The sequence below is a fragment of the Malaclemys terrapin genome, chromosome 8 (assembly GCF_027887155.1).
Source record: "Malaclemys terrapin pileata isolate rMalTer1 chromosome 8, rMalTer1.hap1, whole genome shotgun sequence".
In the NCBI taxonomy this organism is placed as follows: domain Eukaryota; kingdom Metazoa; phylum Chordata; order Testudines; family Emydidae; genus Malaclemys; species Malaclemys terrapin.
In genome coordinates, this window is record NC_071512.1 from 42,834,527 (window position 1) to 42,856,281 (window position 21,755).

Sequence of the window (21,755 nt, forward strand, 5' to 3'; positions counted from 1 at the left end):
ATCTAGAATTGGTTAAATGGAATCAATTACATACAGTAATGGCAAAATTCTTGTTTCAGACTTGTAGCAGTGATGGAATAAGCTGCAGGTTCAAATCAAACCTCTGAGTACATCCACAGCTGGGATGGGTTATTCAGTCCTTTGTTCAGAGCTTCAGTTTGCAGCAAGTTCCTCCAGAAGTAAGAAGCAGGACTGAAGACAAAATGGAGAGGTTTCCAGAGCTTTTTATATTCTCTGCCCTGTGGAAGATCACAGCAGCAAGATGGAGTTTGGAGTCACATGGGCAAGTCACATATCCATGTATGATTCAGTTCTTTACAGGCCAATGCCATTGTTTACATGTTAGTTTGAACGTTCCCAGGAAAGCTCAGATGTGGATTGGCATCTCCCAAAGTTCACTGTCAGTTAAGTGTTTCTTGATTGGGCACTTACTGAGAATAGTCCTTTCTCAAGAAGCTGACCAAATGCTTCACTGAGGCTATTTAGAATCAAACACATTGAGATACAAATACATTGCCAATATTCATAACTTCAACTACAAAAATGATACACCCATACAGATAGCGTAATCATAACTAGCAAATCATAACTTCTTTATAGACACCTCACATGACAGCTTTTGTACAATATTTGCTTCAGATATATAACAGTGCTTGCAACAATGATCTATAAGTCACAGTTTGTCAATAACGTCACAGTGAGATTGCAGCATGAGAAGTAGCTGCCTTCACGTCTTCAGCTCTCTTCCGTGCCTCCTTCCCCTCCCTCTTCTGCTGCCCTCTGCTGTTGCCCTATGGAGAGCTTCACTGGTGAGAGGTGGGATTGTGATATCAGCTGTAAATGAAACCGTCACATACCCAGTAATGCCCAATAGTCTTTGCACTGCTCAGTCCCCATTTCCGATGTCTGCAGACAGCTCAGAATCCATACAACTTCCCTGCTTGGGCATGGCTGTTCTGGAGACCAGCAAGAATTTGGATAGACTTCTAGACTGTCCTGAAAGAGACCTCAAGAGGTCACCTGCACCAGCCCCCTGCACTGAGGCAAGATTAAGAAAGGATAATGTGCTCTTAGTTTTGACAGATTTCTTAATAAAAACAAGTCAAAATACATCCCCAGGATGTGGACAGCCAGTATCTCCAAGTGCTCCAATCACAGCATTATTATTTAATCCCAAAGCTTGACACAGGAGTGAGAGAGGAGATTACATAGAGAATATATGTATTTCCCACTGTTACCAGAGAGGGTTCCATACCAGCAGAAATCTTGATTGTACTTTTCCTAGTCAATCTATAAAAGTGAGGATTACCTTGCAGGTCTATTGTGTGACATACCCCTGAAAATGTGCCATAGGGAACAACCAGACCGCAGCTGTGGGAATGGGCTAGATGTGATCTAACAGGCCATCCCCCGGCTCCACTTGTTATCTTTAGAAGTAATTTTCTCTGACTCCAGGTTTTCTGTGCTTTTGAGGGCACCCCTCAGCTCTGGGTATGACCTCTCTGAGAGATGACTTTTTAAGTGACATGATGGAGTAATATGTGAAAGCCTCTGATGGCAAAGAACTAGGAAGAGACCCACTTTTGCTTTGGTCTAGTAGCTGCACCAGCACTCCAGAAATTCATTAGTGCAAAGCAGATGGAGCAGGGAAGGTAAATGAGTTGCTGTACAGACACCTGACCCCAGTGTTGTCTATGCATCCCATTCCCATCCATTGAGGAACCTCTCCTATCTGTTCTGTGCCTCAGTTTACCCATCTATAAAATGGGGTTAATGATACAGCCCCTCTGTAAAGCACTTTGAGATCTATGGATGAAATGTGCTAGATACAAGTGGGGTATTATTGTTATTGGTTAGTGGGGTGCCACATACATTATGACTAGAATGAACCTTTCTCCCTGAATCATAAGACCAAATTTGAATGTCTGGTGTGGGTTTAAATTGAGCTGAGGTGTCTGGAACTGCATTGAGATCAGGGCTGACTCTTGTCACCACTGAATTTGACCCCAGATGTCTGGAGGGAAAAGAGTTTTTAACACTATTCGGAACTAAGGGCAGCAGACGTGAGTTGGACCCATCGTGCTTTCTAGGTTAAATTTTCTGCTTGTTTTCTGGGCTCATTAGAATGGTAATTCAACCCTGTTGGAGCAGCTCAACACACTCAGCCTGGAAAGGAAGAAATTCAAAAGGACTTTGTTTCCAAACAATTGCAAATGCATAGTTTGAGAATCTGTAATTTAAACTCAAATCCCACTTCTGTTAGCAGTGATGGATGGGTTTCTCTTGCTGCTTGGAGCACCCTTAGATAGGATGCAGCAGATGCCTTTCTGATTTATGGCATGCCTCTTCATGCAAGGGGAAACAAAGAGCCCTATTCTAATTACCAGGCTCTCATTAGGATGTTTTCTTATATTGCTTAGATCTTATTCTCTGTGATACTGTGCAACTGATTCCATCCTTATGCAGATGACTTGTGTTTTACCCATCTCCTTAGCATGGATTCAAATAGTTTCTGTTATACTTATTTCAGTGGTAAATAAGGCTTTGTGTGGATTGTATACAGATGGTGGGCTGCCCGTAAATTGCATTTACCAGAGTGGCTCAGTGTGACAGACCCAGACCAGTGAGGTACAGGAGTCTGGTAGAGGGCAAATATACTGGTCACTGGATGAGTAGTTTTCTGTTCCCTGAGTGACCAGAGAAGGGGCTGCACTAGCGTAATCAGGAACCTACTAGAACCAGTTAAGGCAGGCAGGCTAATTAGGACACCTAGAGCCAACTAAGAAGAAGCTGGTAGAATCAATTAAGGCAGGCTAATCACGGCACCTGGGTTTTAAAAGGAGCTCACTTCAGTTTGTAGTGTGAGAAGCTGGGAGCAAGAGGTGTAAGGAGCTGAAATGGTGTGCTGCTGGAGGACTGAGGAGCACAAGCGTTATCAGACACCAGGAAGAAGGTCCTGTGGTGAGAATAAGGAAGGTGTTTGGAGGAGGCTATGGGGAAGTAGCCCAGGGAGTTGTACCTGTCATGCAGCTGTTACAGGAGGCACTATAGACAGCTGCAGTCCACAGGGCCCTGGGCTGAAACCCGGAGTAGAGGGTGGGCCTGGGTTCCCCCCAAACCTCCTAATTGACCTGGACTGTGGGTTCTTCTAAAGGGGAAGGTCTCTGGGCTGTTCCCCAACCCACATGGTGAATTTCTGAGGCAAGAAAATCCGCCAATAAGCACAGGACCCACCAAGATAGAGGAGGAACTTTGTCACACTCAGTCAAAGAGGAAAAACCTTTACTAGAGAAAATCCCTCAACTCCTCCCTGTTTGTGCAGCAAGAGGAATGAGAGGACCCAGGTCACAGCCTTTCCTTCTGGAAATACCATTTCATAAGAATCCTGGGAATTGCCAGGGCACCAGCAAGGGCCCCGGGCTGTGCAGTCTCCAGCCAGTCGAGTCTGGAATAGGAGATACTCCGATCCTCATCCCATGAGAAATAAGGAGCCCCAGGACTTTCTGCCATCTCCACCCTCCTTTCTAGGGTTGCCAACCCTCCAGGATTGGCCTGGAGTCTCCCAGAATCAGCACTGATCTTTCTGTGACCATTGAAAGCAATCCAGGAGATTTTAATAAGATATTTTAAGAAATGACATTACATCATGTTGGAAAAAACATCTCCTGGAATAGCTTCAGTCAGAGTTGGCAACCCTACTCCTTTCACCAGTGCTGTTTGGGGTTTGTAGTCACTCCTGTTTGTTCATAGTGTCATAGAAGGCACAGAGTGCTATGTGGCTCCACAGCTTGGGTTCTTCTGGGATTCTTTATCCTCTTTTCTTTTGATTTCAGCTATGAGTTCCCACTACCAGTTTCTTCATTATGATTTTTGGCTCTATATTTGGGGCCTTGTCAAGCTGTTGATATGAGTCTGGGATATTCTTGGTGTGGTCTTGTCTGTTTACAAAGAGTGTCCACAAAGTCCTGTTTCCCTGAACAGAGCAGCAACAAACAGCAGTTGGTGGCCTTGCTCAGAGATCCTCAATTCTGCCCCTGCAGTGAGTTCTGTGCCCAAGAATCCCTGTCTCTCTGCTTCCTGTCAGGGTCATGCTCACAACTCTTTCTCCTGGCTTCCTGCCTCCCATACCCACATCCTTCAAACAATATTCTAGCCCCTGTGTTTGCAACCAGGGAAACCCCTCAGTGCACATGATTTAGGTCTGGCCCAGCTATGCGATCTATTGCTTTGGGCAGTAACCCCCGTTGTCTGCAACTGTCTTTGCTACATAGAGGAGCTTGATTGATTCTTCTGTTGAACTGGACAGAGTGTCTGCTACTCTGTAGCAACCTGCTTGGAATGTGGAGGAGAAGCACAGGGGCAGGAGGGAGGAGTTTGTAGGGGATACTAGGAAGTCAGTCTGTGTGGACTTGGCTTGAATGCTAGCTGCAGCTAGAGCAGTGCTGTGAATAGCTGCTTTAAGAGCCTCATTAATTTAATAAGAATAGAGTAATCTCATGTTATCACCTAGCACTTGGTACATGAAACAGGAAACATGACCAGGGAGGGTGAAAGTGAGGGTTGTGGAGTATCTCAGCCAGCAGTTCACTGCTGGATTGCCAGCTGAGAAGCTGCAGAGGAGGAGCTAGGGGGCACTTCAGGAATTGCATGGAGGTTACCAGGGCTGGAGGCAGTCTGCGGGGAGGTTTGCTAGTTGAGAGGGTTGTCAAAGAGAAAACACCCCACCTGGATTGTGTAAGGCAGCCCTAGCGTGGATGCAAACGTAGGTTTTACAGAGCAGGCAGATGCCTTCTGCATCAGTGAGTCTAAGTTAGCACACAGGAATCTAATACACAGCAACTCTGAATTGGCCCCAGTATATTGTGTCCACTTTACACTCCCTTGTCCTACTAAGTCAGACTTTCCAGCCTCTGAGTTTAAACCCCAGCTCATGCGGTTTCTTCTAACATATGCCCCCTGCTGGACAAAAGCTGCTTCAGGGAAAGGCAACCCAGCAAGCAGGACTGAAAGCTGTGGTCCTCTGAAGGAAGAAATATGCCCTGATTCAAAAGGGTGATGAACAGGAGAGACGTATGTTTACAGGAGTCATGCTCCTTTGGCGACAGCTGGCAAGTCAGCCTACAGCCAGGAAGGAAATGAGGGGGAAGAGGAGACCATACAAGGAGACTAAAAATAAATGTTCATTTCCCTAAAGAGAATCCTGCTGGTTCAACTCTTTCCCATTCCCCTCCATTCGTGAGTGGTTAATTCTCCTCAGGAGCAGATGTTGCTTTTCTTTGTGTGATTAGGCTGAAATCTGCAGAAAATAATCCTCTCCTTTAACAAATATTTGGCTTGTAATGATCAGTGCAGACAGCACTTCCACCAGATAGTTATGCTATATTCTTACCTTTGTGCTAAGTTGTGCTCTTGGTTTGGTGTTCTGTTGTATCTGATGGGGGCGGAGTCTGTAGGAAGTTTTAGTCCTGTCAGTATGTGCTAGAGTTGTTACGTGAAGTGTCCCAGTGAATCTTGGGATTCTATAAATGAATATTACAACTTGTGATTGTGGCTTCAACATGGCAAGAGCACTTATAGAATCATAGAATATCAGAGTTGGAAGGGACCTCAAGAGGTCATCTAGTCCAACCCCCTGCTCAAAGCAGGACCAATTCCCAGCTAAATCATCCCAGCCAGGGCTTTGTCAAGCCGGGCCTTAAAAACCTCCAAGGAAGGAGACTCCACCACCTCCCTAGGTAATGCATTTCAGTGTTTCACCACCCTCCTAGTGAAATAGTTTTTCCTGATATCCAACCTGGACCTCCCCCACTGCAACTTGAGACCATTGCTCCTTGTTCTGTCATCTGCCACCACTGAGAACAGCCGAGCTCCATCCTCTTTGGAACCCCCCTTCAGGTAATTGAAGGCTGCTATCAAATCCCCCCTCATTCTTCTCTTCTGGAGACTAAACAATCCCAGTTCCCTCAGCCTCTCCTCATAAGTCATGTGCTCCAGACCCCTAATAATTTTCGTTGCCCTCTGCTGGACTCTTTCCAATTTTTCCACATCCTTCTTGTAGTGTGGGGCCCAAAATTGGACACAGTATTCCAGATGAGGCCTCACCAATGTCGAATAAAGGGGAACGATCACGTCCCTCAATCTGCTGGCAATGCCCCTACTTATACAGCCCAAAATGCCGTTAGCCTTCTTGGCAACAAGAGCACACTGTTGACTCATATCCAGCTTATCGTCCACTGTGACCCCTAGGTCCTTTTCTGCAGAACTGCTACCTAGCCATTCGGTCCCTAGTCTGTAGCAGTGCATGGGATTCTTCTGTCCTAAGTGCAGGACTCTGCACTTGTCCTTGTTGAACCTCATCAGGTTTTTTTCGGCCCAATCCTCTAATTTGTCTAGGTCCCTCTGTATCCGATCCCTACCCTCTAGTGTATCTACCACGCCTCCTAGTTTAGTGTCATCTGCAAACTTGCTGAGAGTGCAGTCCACACCATCCTCCAGATCATTAATAAAGATATTAAACAAAACCGGCCCAAGGACCGACCCTTGGGGCACTCCGCTTGATACCGGCTGCCAACTAGACATGGAGCCATTGATCACTACCTGTTGAGCCCGACGATCTAGCCAGCTTTCTATCCACCTTATAGTCCATTCATCCAGCCCATACTTCTTTAACTTGGTGGCAAGAATACTGTGGGAGACCGTATCAAAAGCTTTGCTAAAGTCAAGGAATAACACATCCACTGCTTTTCCCTCATCCACAGAGCCAGTTATCTCCTCATAGAAGGCAATTAGGTTAGTCAGGCATGACTTCCCCTTCGTGAATCCATGCTGACTGTTCCTGATCACTTTCCTCTCCTCTAAATGTTTCATAATTGATTCCTTGAGGACCTGCTCCATGATTTTTCCAGGGACTGAGGTGAGGCTGACTGGCCTGTAGTTCCCCAGATCCTCCTTCTTCCCTTTTTTAAAGATGGGCACTACATTAGCCTTTTTCCAGTCATCTGGGACCTCCCCGGATCGCCATGAGTTTTCAAAAATAATGGCTAATGGCTCTGCAATCTCACCCACCAACTCCTTTAGCACCCTCGGATGCAGCGCATCCGGCCCCATGGACTTGTGTACGTCCAGTTTTTCTAAATAGTCCCGAACCACTTCTTTCTCCACAGAGGGTTGGTCACCTTCTCCCCATGCTGTACTGCCCAGTGCAGCAATGTGGGAGCTGACCTTGTGCATGAAGACAGAGGCAAAAAAAGCATTGAGTACATTAGCTTTTTCCACATCCTCGGTCACTAGGTTGCCTCCCTCATTCAGTAAGGGGCCCACACTTTCCTTGATTTTCTTCTTGTTGCTAACATACCTGAAGAAACCCTTCTTGTTACTCTTAACATCTCTTGCTAGCTGCAACTCCAAGTGTGATTTGGCCTTCCTGATTTCACTCCTGCACGCCTGAGCAATATTTTTATACTCCTCCCTGGTCATTTGTCCAATCTTCCACTTCTTGTAAGCTTCTTTTTTGCGTTTAAGATCAGCAAGGATTTCACTGTTTAGCCAAGCTGGTCGCCTGCCATATTTACTATTCTTTCTACACATCGGGATGGTTTGTTCCTGCAACCTCAATAAGGATACTTTAAAATACAGCCAGCTCTCCTGGACCCCTTTGCCCTTCGTTATTCTCCCAGGGGATCCTGCCCATCTGTTCCCTGAGGGAGTCAAAGTCTGCTTTTCTGAAGTCCAGGGTCCGTATTCTGCTGCTCTCCTTTCTTCCTTGTGTCAGGATCCTGAACTTGACCATCTCATGCCTCCCAGGTTCCCATCCACTTTTGCTTCCCCTACTAGTTCTTCCCTGTTTGTGAGTAGCAGGTCAAGAAAAGCTTTGCCTCTAGTTGGTTCCCACTTGACAGACTTTGAGCTGTTGCCCTCTGTGAATAAATTGTCTGAGACAGTGGCATAGTCCCTTACCAGTGCTTTTGGATGGTGATGCCAAAGCATTTTATCAGTAGCTTCTCAACGTGGATCATGGTTCCACAAACAGTTATATGGTGGCTATGAGGGTGGGATTGGCCCTTTAGAAATACTGGAAGGAAAGGCAAGCCAAGCCAGGAGGTGGCAGGAAAGGTTTAGTTTGGGAGTTTGCAGGGGGAGGTAAAGGGGGAGGCAGGAGGGCGCGGTGTGTTGTGTGCTCTGTGCCCACAGATGCAGAGAGCAGAGACTGCAGCAGCCATGAGCCAAGCAGCAGCAAACAGAATGCAGATGGCTGCATGTGGAAGCTGTGGTATGTATATACTCCTAGCGGGGGAGCTAGAACACAGGTATGTGTGTATGAAGTGTCGCCTTATAGTGTTACTGGAGGAAAAGATTAAGGGGTTGGAGATGCAGGTAGATACCCTGGTGGAGTTCAGACGGGGGTTTGAGCAGCTGATGGAGGACCGGCAAGGGGGGGCTGAAGGGGAATGCTCTGCGGTGCAGGTGGAGGCAGAGGTAGAGGACAGTGAGAGGGGAATGGAAGGGGGAGAACAAGGGAGGTGGAAGCATGTGACTGTGAGAAGCAGGCCAAGGAAAAGGAGGGCCAGTGAGGGGGGAATAGAACTCGGGAACAGGTTTGGGTGTTTGGATAACGAGGTGGAGGGGCAGCAGGTGGTGACTGAAGGTGGGAGGGTGAGGAAGAAGAGAAGAGCAGCTAGTCCGAGAGAGAGAGAGGGGAGGAGTTGATGGAGACAGCACCAATTCTGGGCCCCCGGAGGATTCAGGAAGGCTTAAGGGGGAGCATAAGGGAAGATAGGAACAGACACAGGTCAGGACTAGAGGGATCAGAGACTAGATCACAGTGTTGCCAGGCAACGGCAGGTGTATGTAATTGGAGACTCTTTACTGAGGAGATTGGACAGGCCTGTGACCAGGGCAGACCCAGAGAACAGAAGGGTGTGCTGTCTACCAGGCGCAAAGATACACGATGTGGACCTGCAGTTGAAAAGGATCCTAAAAGGAGCAGGTAAGAACCCCTTGATAATTCTTCATGTAGGAACAAATGACAGGGCTAGGTTCTCGTTAGAGAGAATCAAGGGAGATTATGCCAGGCTGGGGAAGACGCTCAAGGAGATAGAGGCTCAGATTATCTTTAGTGGGATTCTGCCTGTTCCGAGGGAAGGGCAGCAAAGGGCTGATAGGATTGTGAGACTAAATAGTTGGCTAAGGGAGTGGTGCTATAAGGAGGGCTTTGGGATGTATGGCCACTGGGAGGCTTTCGGGGACAGACACCTGTTCTCGTGGGATGGGCTTCACCTGAGTAGGGAAGGAAATAGACTTCTGGGAGGGAGGCTGGCTCATCTTATCAAAAGAGCTTTAAACTAGGAAGTTTGGGGAGATGGTTGGGAGATGCACAGTTAATCTCCACGCCAGATTCCAGTATTGAAAAGGTGAGTGAAATAAGAGGAGACATAGCCGGGGAGATGAGATTGGGCATAGGAAGGACAGGGGGGACGGACACAAAGAGGCCCGCAACATATAGTGCTACTAATGGGAGACAGGCTAAACAACATACATTAGAGAGTTTATACACCAATGCGAGAAGCCTAGGTAATAAAATGGAGGAATTGGAGCTCTTAGTCCGAGAATTGAAACCAGATATCGTAGGAATAACTGAAACGTGGTGGAATGGCAGTCACGACTGGAACACAGGTATGGAGGAGTATGCACTCTTTAGGAAAGACCGGGACAAAGGTAAAGGTGGGGGGGTGGCATTGTATGTCAATAGTGAAATAAGCTGTAAAGAAATAATAGTTGATGGAATAGATAACACGGAGTCCGTCTGGGCAATACTCACACTGGGTAAAAGGACTACTAGAGCCTCTCCGGGGATAGTGCTTGGGGTGTGCTATAGACCGCCGGGATCAACCCAGGATATGGATAAGGAACTATTTAATGTGTTTAGAGAAGTAAATACTAATAGAAACTGTGTAATTATGGGGGACTTTAACTTCCCAGATATAGACTGGGGAACAAACACTAGTAGCAATAATAGGGCTCAGATGTTCCTAGATGTGCTTGCTGATCAATTCCTTCATCAAGTGGTAGCTGAACCGACGAGGGGGGAGGCCATTTTAGATTTGATTCTGGTAAGTAGTGAGGACCTCGTTGAGGAAGTGGTAGTAGGGGACAACTTGGGCTCCAGTGATCATGAGCTAATTCGGTTTAAACTAAATGGAAGGAGTAACAGAATTAAGTCAAAGACTAGGGTTTATAATTTTAAAAAGGCCAATTTTAACAAATTAAGGGGACTGGTAAGGGAAGTGGATTGGGCAAACATATTAATGGATCTAAAGGCAGAAGAAGCCTGGGATTACTTTAAGTTAAAGATGCATGAGCTGTCAGAGGCCTGTATCCCAAAAAAGGGAAAAAGATTACTAAGCAAGAGATTTAGACCGAGCTGGATGAGCGACTGACTCAAAGGGGCGATTAGGAAAAAACAGAAAGCGTACAAAGAGTGGAAGAGGGGAGGGATCAGTAAGGAAACTTACCTTAGTGAAGTCAAAGAATGTAGAGATAGAGTGAGAGAGGCCAAAGGCTGTGTAGAGTTGGACCTAGCGAGGGGAATTAAAAGCAATAGTAAGGTTTTACAGCCATATAAATAGGAAGAAAGCAAAGAAAGAAGTGGGACCGCTGAAGACTATAGCCGGAGAGGAGATTAAAGATAATCTAGGCATGGCGCAATATCTCAATGAATATTTTGCATCAGTGTTTAATGAGGCCAATGAAGGTATTAGGGATACTAGCACCACGACAGAGGGGCATACAGGATGGGGGATTACCGTATCCGAGGTAGAAACAAAACTTGAACACCTTAATGGGGCTAAGTTGGGAGGATCGGACGATCTTCATCCGAGAATATTGAAGGAATTGGCATGGGAAATAGCAGGCCCATTAGTGATAATATTTAATGAATCTGTAAACTCGGGGGTGGTCCCGTTAGACTGGAGAATAGCTAATGTGGTTCCTATTTTCAAGAAAGGGAAAAAAAGTGATCCGGGTAACTACAGGCCTGTTAGTTTAACATCTGTAGTGTGCAAGGTGCTGGAGAAAATTCTGAAAGAGAAACTAGTTGAGGACCTTGAGGTTAATGGCAATTGCGATAAATTACAACATGGTTTTACGAAGGGCAGATCGTGCCAAACGAATCTGATCTCTTTCTTTGAGAAAATAACGGACTTATTAGATAAGGGAAATGCGGTGGACCTAATATACCTGGATTTCAGTAAAGCATTTGATACTGTACCCCATGAGGAATTATCGGTTAAACTGGAAAACATGGGGATCGATATGAAAATCCAGAGGTGGATAAGGAATTGGTTAATGGGGAGAATGCAGCGGGTCGTATTAAAGGGTGAACTGTCAGGTTGGAGGGAGGTTACTAGTGGAGTGCCTCAAGGTTCAGTTTTGGGACCCATTTTATTTAATCTATTTATAACTGACCTCGGAACTGATTGCAGGAGTGGGCTGATAAAGTTTGCGGATGATACGAAGGTGGGAGGCGTTGCAAATTCGGAGGAGGATAGGGATATTCTGCAGGGAGACTTGAATGAGCTTGTGAATTGGAGTATCAGAAATAGGATGAAATTTAATAGTGAAAAGTGTAAGGTGATGCATTTGGGGACGACTAATAACAATTTTAGTTACAAGTTGGGGACGCATTGGTTAGAAGTAAAGGAAGAGGAGAAGGACCTAGGGGTCCTTGTAGACCGCAGGATGACTATGAGTCGACAATGTGACGTGGCGGTGAAAAAAGCCAATGCGGTCTTGGGATGCATTAGGCGAGGTATATCTAGTAGGGATAAGGAGGTCCTGCTTCCGTTGTATAAGGCGCTGGTGAGACCTCATTGGGAGTACTGTGTGCAGTTCTGGTCTCCCATCTTTAAAAAAGATGAACTCAAACTGGAACGGGCGCAGAGAAGGGCGACTAGGATGATCAGAGGAATGGAAAACCTGTCGTATGAAAGGAGACTAGAGGAGCTTGGGTTGTTTAGTCTGACAAAACGAAGGCTGAGGGGGGGATATGATTGCTATCTTTAAATATATCAGAGGGATAAATACAAGGGAGGGAGAGGAATTATTCCAGCTTAGTACTAATGTGGACACAAGAACGAATGGATATAAACTGGCCGTGGGGAAGTTCAGGCTTGAAATTAGACGAAAGTTTCTGACAGTCAGAGGGGTGAAATATTGGAACGGCCTTCCGAGGGAAACGGTGGGGGCGACGGACCTGTCTGGTTTTAAGATTAAGTTAGATAAGTTTATGGAGGGAATGGTTTAATGGTAAAACATAGTAGCCAAGGAATACCAAGCAATGGTAGGTAAATAGTATAATGGCTAACAGGGGTCAGGCTAGAGACTCTTGCCTACATGCTCGGGGTCTTACTGATCACCATATTTGGGATCGGGAAGGAATTTTCCTCCAGGGTAGATTGGCTGAGCCTCTGGAGGTTTTTCGCCTTCCTCCGCAGCATGGGGCAGGGATCGCTAGCAGGAGGGTCTCTGCCAATTGAAGTCACTAAAACACAGGATTGGGGACTTCAACAGCAGAGTCCAGGGAAGGGGTAGGGACGGTTTTATGGCCTGCAGCATGCAGGGGGTCAGACCAGATGATCATAATGGTCCCTTCTGACCTTAAAGTCTGAGTCTATGAGTTATTTGTGTGCATTGCTAAGATGCTGGCTGGGGGAATGCTCAAGTAAAGCAGAACCTGCTGCAGTGAATCGGGAACTGGCAACCGGGAACAGTTTTGTCAGTTTGATGGTATGCTTGATTGGGAACCTGGGAGGCAGTCACCATGAGTTGGTCGAGGTCAGGCTCCTGACACAAGGAAGAAAGGAGAGCAGCAGAATATGGACTCTGAATTTCAGAAAAGCAGACTTTGACTCCTTCAGGGAACTGCTGGGCAGGATCTCCTAGGAGAATAACATGAGGGGGAAAGGAGTCCAGGAGAGCTGGCTGTATTTTAAAAAATCCTTATTCAGGTTGCAAGAACAAACCATCCCAATGTGTAGAAAGAATAGTAAATATGGCAGGCGACCAGCTTGGCTTTACAGTGAAATCCTTGCTGATCTTAAATGCAAAAAAGAAGCTTACAAGAAGTGGAAGATCGGACAAATGACCAGGGAGGAGTATAAAAATATCGCTCAGACATGCAGGAGTGAAATCAGGAAGGCCAAATCACACTTGGAGTTGCAGCTAGCAAGGGATGTCAAGAGTAACAAGAAGGGTTTCTTCAGGTATGTTAGCAACAAGAAGAAAATCAAGGAAAGTGTGGGCCCCTTACTGAATGGGGGAGGCAACCTAGTGACAGAGGATGTGGAAAAAGCTAATGTACTCAATGCTGTGTGTTTTTTTTTTTTTTTTTTTTTTTTTTTTTTTTTTTGCCTCTGTCTTCATGAACAAGGTCAGCTCCCAGACTATTGTGCTGCCCAGTGCAGTATGGGGAGAAGGTGACCAGCCGTCTGTAGAGAAAGAAGTGGTTCGGGACTATTTAGAAAAGCTGGACGAGCACAAGTCCATGGGGCCGGATGTACTGCATCTGAGGGCGCCAAAGGAGTTGGAAGGAGGAGGATCCAGGGAACTACAGGCCAGTCAGCCTCACCTCAGTCCCTGGAAAAATCATGGAGCAGGTCCTCAAGGAATCAATTCTGATCCTCTTAGAGGAAAGGAAAGTGATCAGGAACAGTCAGCATGGATTCACCAAGGGCAAGTCATGCCTGACTAACCTAATTGCCTTGTATGATGAGATAACTGGCTGTGTGGATGAGGGAAAAGCAGTGGATGTGTTATTCCTTGACTTTAGCAAAGCTTTTGATCCGGTCTCCCACAGTATTCTTGCCAGCAAGTTAAAGAAGCCTGGACTGGATGAATGGACTATAAAGTGGATAGAAAGCTGGCTAGATCATCGGGCTCAACGGGTAGTGATCAACGGCTTCATGTCTAGTTGGCAGCCAGTATCAGGCAGAGTGCCCCAAGGGTTGGTCCTGGGGCCCGTTTTGTTCAATATCTTCATTAATGATCTGGAGGATGGCATGGATTACACCCTCAGCAAGTTTGCAGATGACACTAAACTGGGAGGAGTGATAGATATGCTAGAGGGTAGGGATAGGATACAGAGGGACCTAGACAAATTAGAGGATTGGACCAAAAGAAATCTGATGAGGTTCAACAAGGACAAGTGTGCACTTAGGAAGGAAGAATCCTATGCACTGCTACAGACTAGGGACCGAATGGCTAGGCAGCAGTTCTGCAGAAAAGGACCTAGGGGTTACAGTTGACGAGAAGCTGGATATGAGTTGACAGTGTGCCCTTGTTGCCAAGAAGGCTAACGGCATTTTGGGCTGTATAAGTAGGGGCATTGCCAGCAGATCAAGGGACGTGATCATTCCCCTCTATTCGACATTAGTGAGACCTCATCTGGAGTACTGTGTCCCGTTTTGCCCCCATACCCTGTTTCCCCGAAAATAAGACATCCTCCGAAAATAAGGCCTACTTACAGTTTTGCCTCTCGTTGTAATATAAGGCATCCCCCCGATAATAAGACCTCCCCGATAATAAGGCATCCACCGATAATAAGGCATTTTTCATTTCTGAAAAATAAGACATCCCCTGAAAATAAGACCTAGCGCATCTTTGGGAGCAAAAATTAATATAAGACACTGTCTTATTTTCGGGGAAACAGGGTACTACAACGAGGATGTGGAAAAATTGGAAAGAGTCCAGCAGAGGGCAACAAAAATGATTAGGGGGCTGGGGCACATGACTTATGAGGAGAGGCTGAGGGAACTGGGATTATTTAGTCTGTGATGAAGGGTTTGGGGTGCAGGAGGGGACTCTAGGCTGGGGTAGGGGGTTGGGGCATGAGGACTTTGGCTGGAGATGCAGACTCTGGGGTGGGGCTGGGGATGAGGGATTTGGGGTGCAGGAGAGGGCTCAGGGCTAGGATAGAGGGGTTCAGAAGGTGGGAGGGGGAATCGGGCTGGGACGGGGGTTGGAGCACAGGAGAAGGATCAGGGGGTGCAGGCTCCAGGCAGCGCTTACCTCAAGCAGCTCTCTGAAGTAGTGGCATGTACCCCCTCTGGCTCCTACGCTGAGCCACGGCCAGGCAGCTCTGTGTGCTGCCCCATCTGCAGGCGCCCCTCCCACTGCTCCCATTGGCTGCAGTTCCTGGCCAAGTGAAGCTGCAGAGCTGGCGCTTGGGGTGGGGGCAACATGCGGAGCCCCCTGGCTGCCCCTACACGTAGGAGCCAGAGTGGGGATATGCTTCTGGGAGCTGTGGGGAGCCATGCGGCTCCATGGCAGGCAGGGAGCCTGCCTTAGCCCTGCTATGCCACCAACTGGACTTTTAACGGCCCTGTCAGCAATGCTGACCAGAGCTGCCAGTGTCCCTTTTTGACCAGGTGTTCCAGTCGAAAACCTGACACCTGGCAACCCTAACCCCACTGTAGGTCATGTGGACACACATCTCAGAACTGTTCCAGCTCCACTAGCTCATACGAAGCATTTATGGTAGTGGGTCCCAAACCTGTGCCCCATTTGAGGAAAAACTCTCCAATTTGGATCACCACATCCATATACGTCATTGTGACACAGAGGCCTGCTGATGGGTCACTGCTGTGTTGGCAACTCCTGTGAGGTGTAACAAACTCACAGCACTAACACATTGCTGTCATAATATTTATCTGTAAAGAAGGCTGTGCAAAATATGAAATGACAGTTTATATCCTACTGGTCATCATAAGTGGAGTGTGATGTATGTACGGGAAATATTTAAGAAGCTGCATGTATGTACTAAAAATATATTTAAATGATGTAACCAGGCAGGATTGATAAATGCATTTCTCCCAGCCAAAGGCATGTTGATCGCCCTGTGTGCACAGGGCTTGGATGCAAACTAAGCAGGGTAAGCAAAATAGAATGGGAGGTGCATTTGAATCTGAGGTCAACATGAAGAAAAAGTTAACAGGAGGATGGGAAAGCAGCATGGTGTCCCCACAGTACAGCACAAGCAGTGGGGGAGAAGGATCTCCCCAGGGGGACACTTCAAAAGGAAATGTTTTAGATGTTTACTGGACTATAAGAAGAAGGAAAAATGTGATTCTCCACCCCTGTGGCAGCAAAATGGACAGCGCTTTTTGTATGATGAAAGCTGGATCCTGGCCCTGAGGGCTGCTGATGCCGAGAGGTTTATCTGAGACAAAGATTCTAGCCCGCTAAAGTTATGTTTAGTCTTTTAGGAGCATGTTATACTTTTGTTTTATTTGTAACCATTTCTGTTTCCATTATCATTGCTTAATATCTCTTAAAGCTCTATCCTGGTTAATAAACTTATTTTTTTTTTTTTTTTTTTTTCCAATCGTCAGATCTCAGTGCTGTACTGTTAAGCAAAGTGTGACTTCTTACTTGACTCAAACAAGCTGCTGTGTGCACTGTCTCTTTAGAGGCAGTTGAGTTGGTAATTTCTGCGAGTGTCCAGTGACAGGGGTTGGATACTACAAAGGGGCTCTGTTGCCTGATCTATTAAGTTATCAATATAATTAAGATTTCTCAGTTAACACTCTGAGGTTTGGGAGGTCCTCGTCCCAAGATCAGGCCCAGTATTTGCTTCCCGGCTCTTTGAGCTCTGGTCAAGTGTAGTTACTGTTCAGGTGGGAAGCCCAATGTGCATGGTTGCAACTCTCACATGTAAGGAAAAACGTCTGTATCTGTAATAGTATGCTGACATCAGTATGCTAATGCAAGTTCAGTAGGGGCTTTAGCCCTGTTTCCTTATTTGTATTTCCTCAACCTTCTAATGTTGGGGTGCCCTTCTCCTGTAGGATACTAGTCTGTTTACCTCAAGCTTATTGGCATATACATCAATTAGCTACCATGGTATTCTTATGGTTGGATATCTGCTGATGTTCCTAAAATATCTCAAGGTGGTAGCACAGGATGGAATGCTGTAATATCTTATGATCTCTTCTAGGGTTACTCCTGGTTAGCTGCCTGTGCTAAGCCTTTTTGGGCTGTAGGCATAGCACCAACTCCATGGGTGCTCCGGGGTTCAAGCACCCATGGAGAAAAAAATAGGGGGTGCTCAGAACCCACCAGCCACAGCTGTTTGATGTGAGGCTGCTGATCAGCTGTTTGGTGGCTGGCAGAAGGCGCTTGGGGGAGGGCAGAGAGCAGCGAGCGCCAGGTGGGGGACCTCAGGGGATCAGGTTGAGTGTAGGCAGAGTCTTGGGGGAAGAAGTGGAGCGAGGGTGAAGCACCCACTGGGAAAAATAAAATTCAGCACCTGTGGCTTCATTGGTTTAACTAAGCTATTGTCTTGCAGCCCTTGTGGCATGAAGGCTCATTGCATTACTGCCTTAACTTATACCTATGCCTTACCTAGCAAATACCTTTACTTATAGACTAGAGCTTGGGGACTGAGGTGCACCTAAAGTTAATCTGCAAGGCAAAGTAAAGGTTTGCAGAACTTCTCAGGAGATTGTTGGGTGGCTAACAGACTGGAGTGACAGGGAGAAAACACCTGTTCAGCATCAGTACACCCCCCTCTCTCTCTCTCACTGAGGCAGGGGGTAACAAGGTGATTTATAATCCTTTCTCCGTGTCAGCCATCCCCTCCTGCTCTTGCACCCCCTGAAATCTTTTCCTGTGAGACTTGGGAGTCTATTCATATTTGAGGAGCTAGGTTTTTTAAAACTGATCATAGCTCACAGACTCTGTCCCTTCCATTTGGCTGTAGGCTTCTGTGACTTTTACTCCTACTGAGGGGGTCAGAAATCAGAGCTCCTCTGAAGCCCACATCTGGTTCAAATTGCAAGCCTTTTCAAGGGCAGTGTATGTCTACACTGCATTGTAAACCTGGGTCTGGGGGACCCAGGCTTGTGGATTTGGTCATAGGAGCCGGCTTCCTCCTTTCCCCGGGGGTGCTCAATCCACTCACAGTCCCAGGTCCACTCCACCCCTTTCCCAAGGCCGCCCCCTGCCTCGCCTTTTCCCATCCCACCCAGTTCCACCCCCTCCCCTGAGCACCCCCCCACTCCTCCTCCTCCCTCCCAGTGCCTCCTTCATGCCGTGGAACAGCTGATCTGCGGCGGGTGGGAGGTGCTGGGAGGGAAGGGAAGGAGTTGATTGGCGAGTCCACCAGTGGTTGGGAGGCTGAGCACCTGCTAATTTTTTTTCTGTGGGTTCTCTAGGGCTGGAGCACCCACGGAGTCAGTGCCTATGGACTTGGTGTTCCAAAGCCCGTGCTTGAGCATCTACACTACATGGCAAACCCGGGTTTGCAATTGCCGGACCTGTGTCTCACAGCCACGCTAATGTGTCCATACTGCACTGCACAGACCTTCTCACTCGGGTCTGCGGCTTGAGCTACATCCACACTGCAAAATGACACAGCTTGGATCCGAGTCTTAGCAGGACTCGGCTTAGACCTCCCCCCCGCCCCCAGCACCCGGCTCCCTAGAGCTTGCTCACCTGAGTCAGACACATTTGTGTGTGGACAGTAGGAGGATTTGAGCTCCTACCTGAGCCATGGTTTACAATGCCATGTAGACATACCCTATGGGTAGCCTGGGTAGACAGACTTGTGTTAGTGGGACTTGCACAAGTATGCTAAAAATAGCTGTGTGGATGCTGCAGCACTGACAGAGGCTCAAGCCCACCCTCCCCCTTGGGTCTGAGCTTGCGGGGCTAGCCCGAGTCTGCTGGCGCTGCAATGTCCACACTGCTGTTTTTAGCTGCTAGCACGAGTCTGTCTACCAGGCTGGGAGGCTCAGTCTCTGTTGTACTGCAGACATACCCTATATCTCCCTGTCCTTGAACCGGGGCAACAGCTTAGCATCTGTGCCCCCTCCAGAATTAGCATTCCCTGTACTAGCCCCACTTACCAGATCCTCAGGTCTCTGGTTCCTCCCTTGTGCGAGGTGCAGTTCATGCCGTCACTGGGCTTCTTCTCCTCCAGCTCAGCTGGCCTTCCTTTTCGCAGTCAGCTCTCAACTGCTTTTGCTTCTCAGATGACAGCTCCTGCCTCTCCAGGGCCTGATGCGGGGCTCTAGGCAGGGTCAATCCTGTATGCCGTGCCTGCCACTGTACACTCTTGGGCATCTTCTTCCATGCCTCCCTCTGGAATCTCATCCCATAGATCTCTGGTCGATACTGGCCACTGATGGTGAACAGGGCCACTCCCCTGAACTCTGGCCCATGATTCCCTTCCTGGTTGTTTGGACTTCTGTATTCAATCAGCTGTGTGTAATTTAGCTTTGCAGGTCTAGCCCTCTTTCTTGGCACAACTCCACTAACTGCTTTTCAGAGAGCTGTTCGTAGCTCATTTCCCATCTTTCTGTTATTACTCTGTCCCAAATACAACATAAACAACTTTTCCCTTTTCCTTCAACATAGTTCTTTTTACTGCTGTTGTCACTTATTGCAATTTCACCAGTCTCACTTTGACTGGTAGCAAAGGGGTGTGATGCTAAAGGTGGGATATTGGTGGTGTAGACATCTGGTCCCCTTGGATCTAAGCTCAGACACATCCCCTCATTCTACACATGCAGCAACAGCTATCTGATACGAAGACATTTCAATGGCTGGTGACTAGTGTCCCCAGAGGGGAGGCTCTGTAGTCTATTCCCAATGTCATGAGCCATTCAGACCTCCCTGCCTGTTGAGCTATTTAATACTTCATGACCCAGGAAACCTTTGGGCTGAGTAGATTGTGCTTTGTGCTTGATATGAATGAATTTGCAGTCCAAGCAATTTCATATTTCAAAATATGCTCTAATAAATTTGTTAGTCTCTAAGGTGCCACAAGTACTCTGTTCTTTTTGTGGATACAGACTAACACGGCTGCTACTCTGAAACCTGTCATATTTCAAAGTCGCTCCTTGTGTGTTGGGAAGAGTGAAGGGGCTTTTCCTGCTTGGGGACTGAGGACTTGGGAATAAGCATATAATAGCTTTTTTTTGAAGGTAGCATTGCTAATCTTCTACTCAAACATATGAAAATGCAAATCCTTTTTCCAAATGACATTAGCTTCATTAAATTCAGCAATACATTAGTATGGGCAATTTCTTATCAACGTGCATAACCATCATCCTAGAATTATAGGGTTGGAAGGGTCCTCAGGAGGTCATCTAGTCCAACCCCCTGCTCAAAGCAGGACTAATCCCCAACTATTTTTTTGCCCCCAGATCCCTAAATGGCCCCCTCAAGGATTGAGCTCATAACCCCAGGGTTAAGCAGGCCAATGCTCAAACCACTGACCTATCCCCCCCCCCCCCCTTTGGAGCTAGCCTGCTTTGATAGAGCACAAGTTTCTCCCACTTTGTAATGACTCCAAAGCTGCATGCCTCAAGTGGCTGAAATTCTTCTTCATTTGGTGTTTACCAGTAAGGGGTTTTGGGGCTTTTGACAAGTGGCACTCCATGCACAATCTGTAGTGCTGAACTGAGGTGTGTGTTTAGGGCGAGAGCATGGAATGGAGCCGGAAAAGCGCTGGATCTGCTATTATTGCTACCCCAGGCATTTAAAACCCAGCAGTCAGGGCCCTCAGAATCACAAGACTGGCTTAACAATTGAGTTGTTACTTAAAACAATTTTTTTTTTCTCTCTCGGTTTCTGAGCCCTTTGGGTTTACATTGTCCAGGGTGAACTTTTTCAGTGGGCCACATGCGCAGTTGTGTGGCACCTCCACGGGCAACATACATAAACAAAATGGTGTCCTCCTTGCAGCGTGACCTTGTAGGTATGGTGCATGCAAGGTCATGCTGCACAGAGGATGCCATTTTTTCTCTGTATGTGGATTGTGCTGCGGAGCAGCATTTCATTCATTGTGCAATGCTCTCTCTGGGATCAGATGCCTTGAAGTGCCTGGGGGACCAGATGGAATCATCCCATGTGTTGGATTGGGCCTGTGGGCCACCAGTTGGACCACTCAGCCCGAACCATGATTGCTAGAAACTTACTTTTCTTTGAGAAAAGAAAATAATCAAGATGAGTCTTACATAATGACATGACTCTAGGAGCTGGGGCTTTAAGAAAATATCAAATATTGCAAGAGTTGGCAACTTGAATGACCAACACCCAGATCAATGGGAGTTAGGCCCCCCCAAAATCCACTATCAGAGGGGTAGCTGTGTTAGTCTGAATCTGTAAAAAGCAACAGAAGGTTCTGTGGCACCTTTAAGACTAACAGAAGTATTGGGAGCATAAGCTTTCGGGGGTAAGAACCTCACTTCTTCAGATGCAAGTAATGGAAATTTCCAGAGGCAGGTATAAATCAGTATGGAGATAACGAGGTTAGCTCAATCAGGGAGGGTGAGGTGCTCTGCTAGCAGTTGAGGTGTGAACACCAAGGGAGGAGAAACTGCTTCTGTAGTTGGATAGCCATTCACGGTCTTTGTTTAATCCTGATCTGTTGGTGTCAAATTTGCAAATGAACTGGAGCTCAGCAGTTTCTCTTTGGAGTCTGGTCCTGAAGTTTTTTTGCTGTAAGATGGCTACCATTACATCTGCTATTGTGTGGCCAGGGAGGTTGAAGTGTTCTCCTACAGGTTTTTGTATATTGCCATTCCTGATATCTGACTTGTGTCCATTTATCCTCTTGCGTAGTGACTGTCCAGTTTGGCCAATGTACATAGCAGAGGGGCATTGCTGGCACATGATGGCATATATAACATTGGTGGACGTGCAGGTGAATGAGCCGGTGATGTTGTAGCTGATCTGGTTAGGTCCTGTGATGG

General features: G+C 47.0%; 2 long non-coding RNA genes across 2 annotated transcripts in view; one reads left to right on the forward strand and one right to left on the reverse strand.

Moving 5' to 3' along the window:
• On the reverse strand, positions 1 to 14,834 carry LOC128842410 (uncharacterized). The gene is made up of 3 exons (XR_008445987.1): positions 14,520 to 14,834; positions 5,390 to 5,519; positions 1 to 1,038 (listed from the first exon to the last, which is right to left on the reverse strand). It is a non-coding gene; the product is annotated as an uncharacterized LOC128842410 (long non-coding RNA).
• LOC128842411 (uncharacterized) overlaps positions 8,467 to 21,755 on the forward strand; it is a 17,171-nt gene continuing 3,882 nt past the window's right edge. Inside the window, exon 1 of the long non-coding RNA XR_008445989.1 lies at positions 8,467 to 8,986. This is a non-coding gene — a long non-coding RNA (uncharacterized LOC128842411). The remainder of the gene's footprint in view (positions 8,987 to 21,755) is intronic.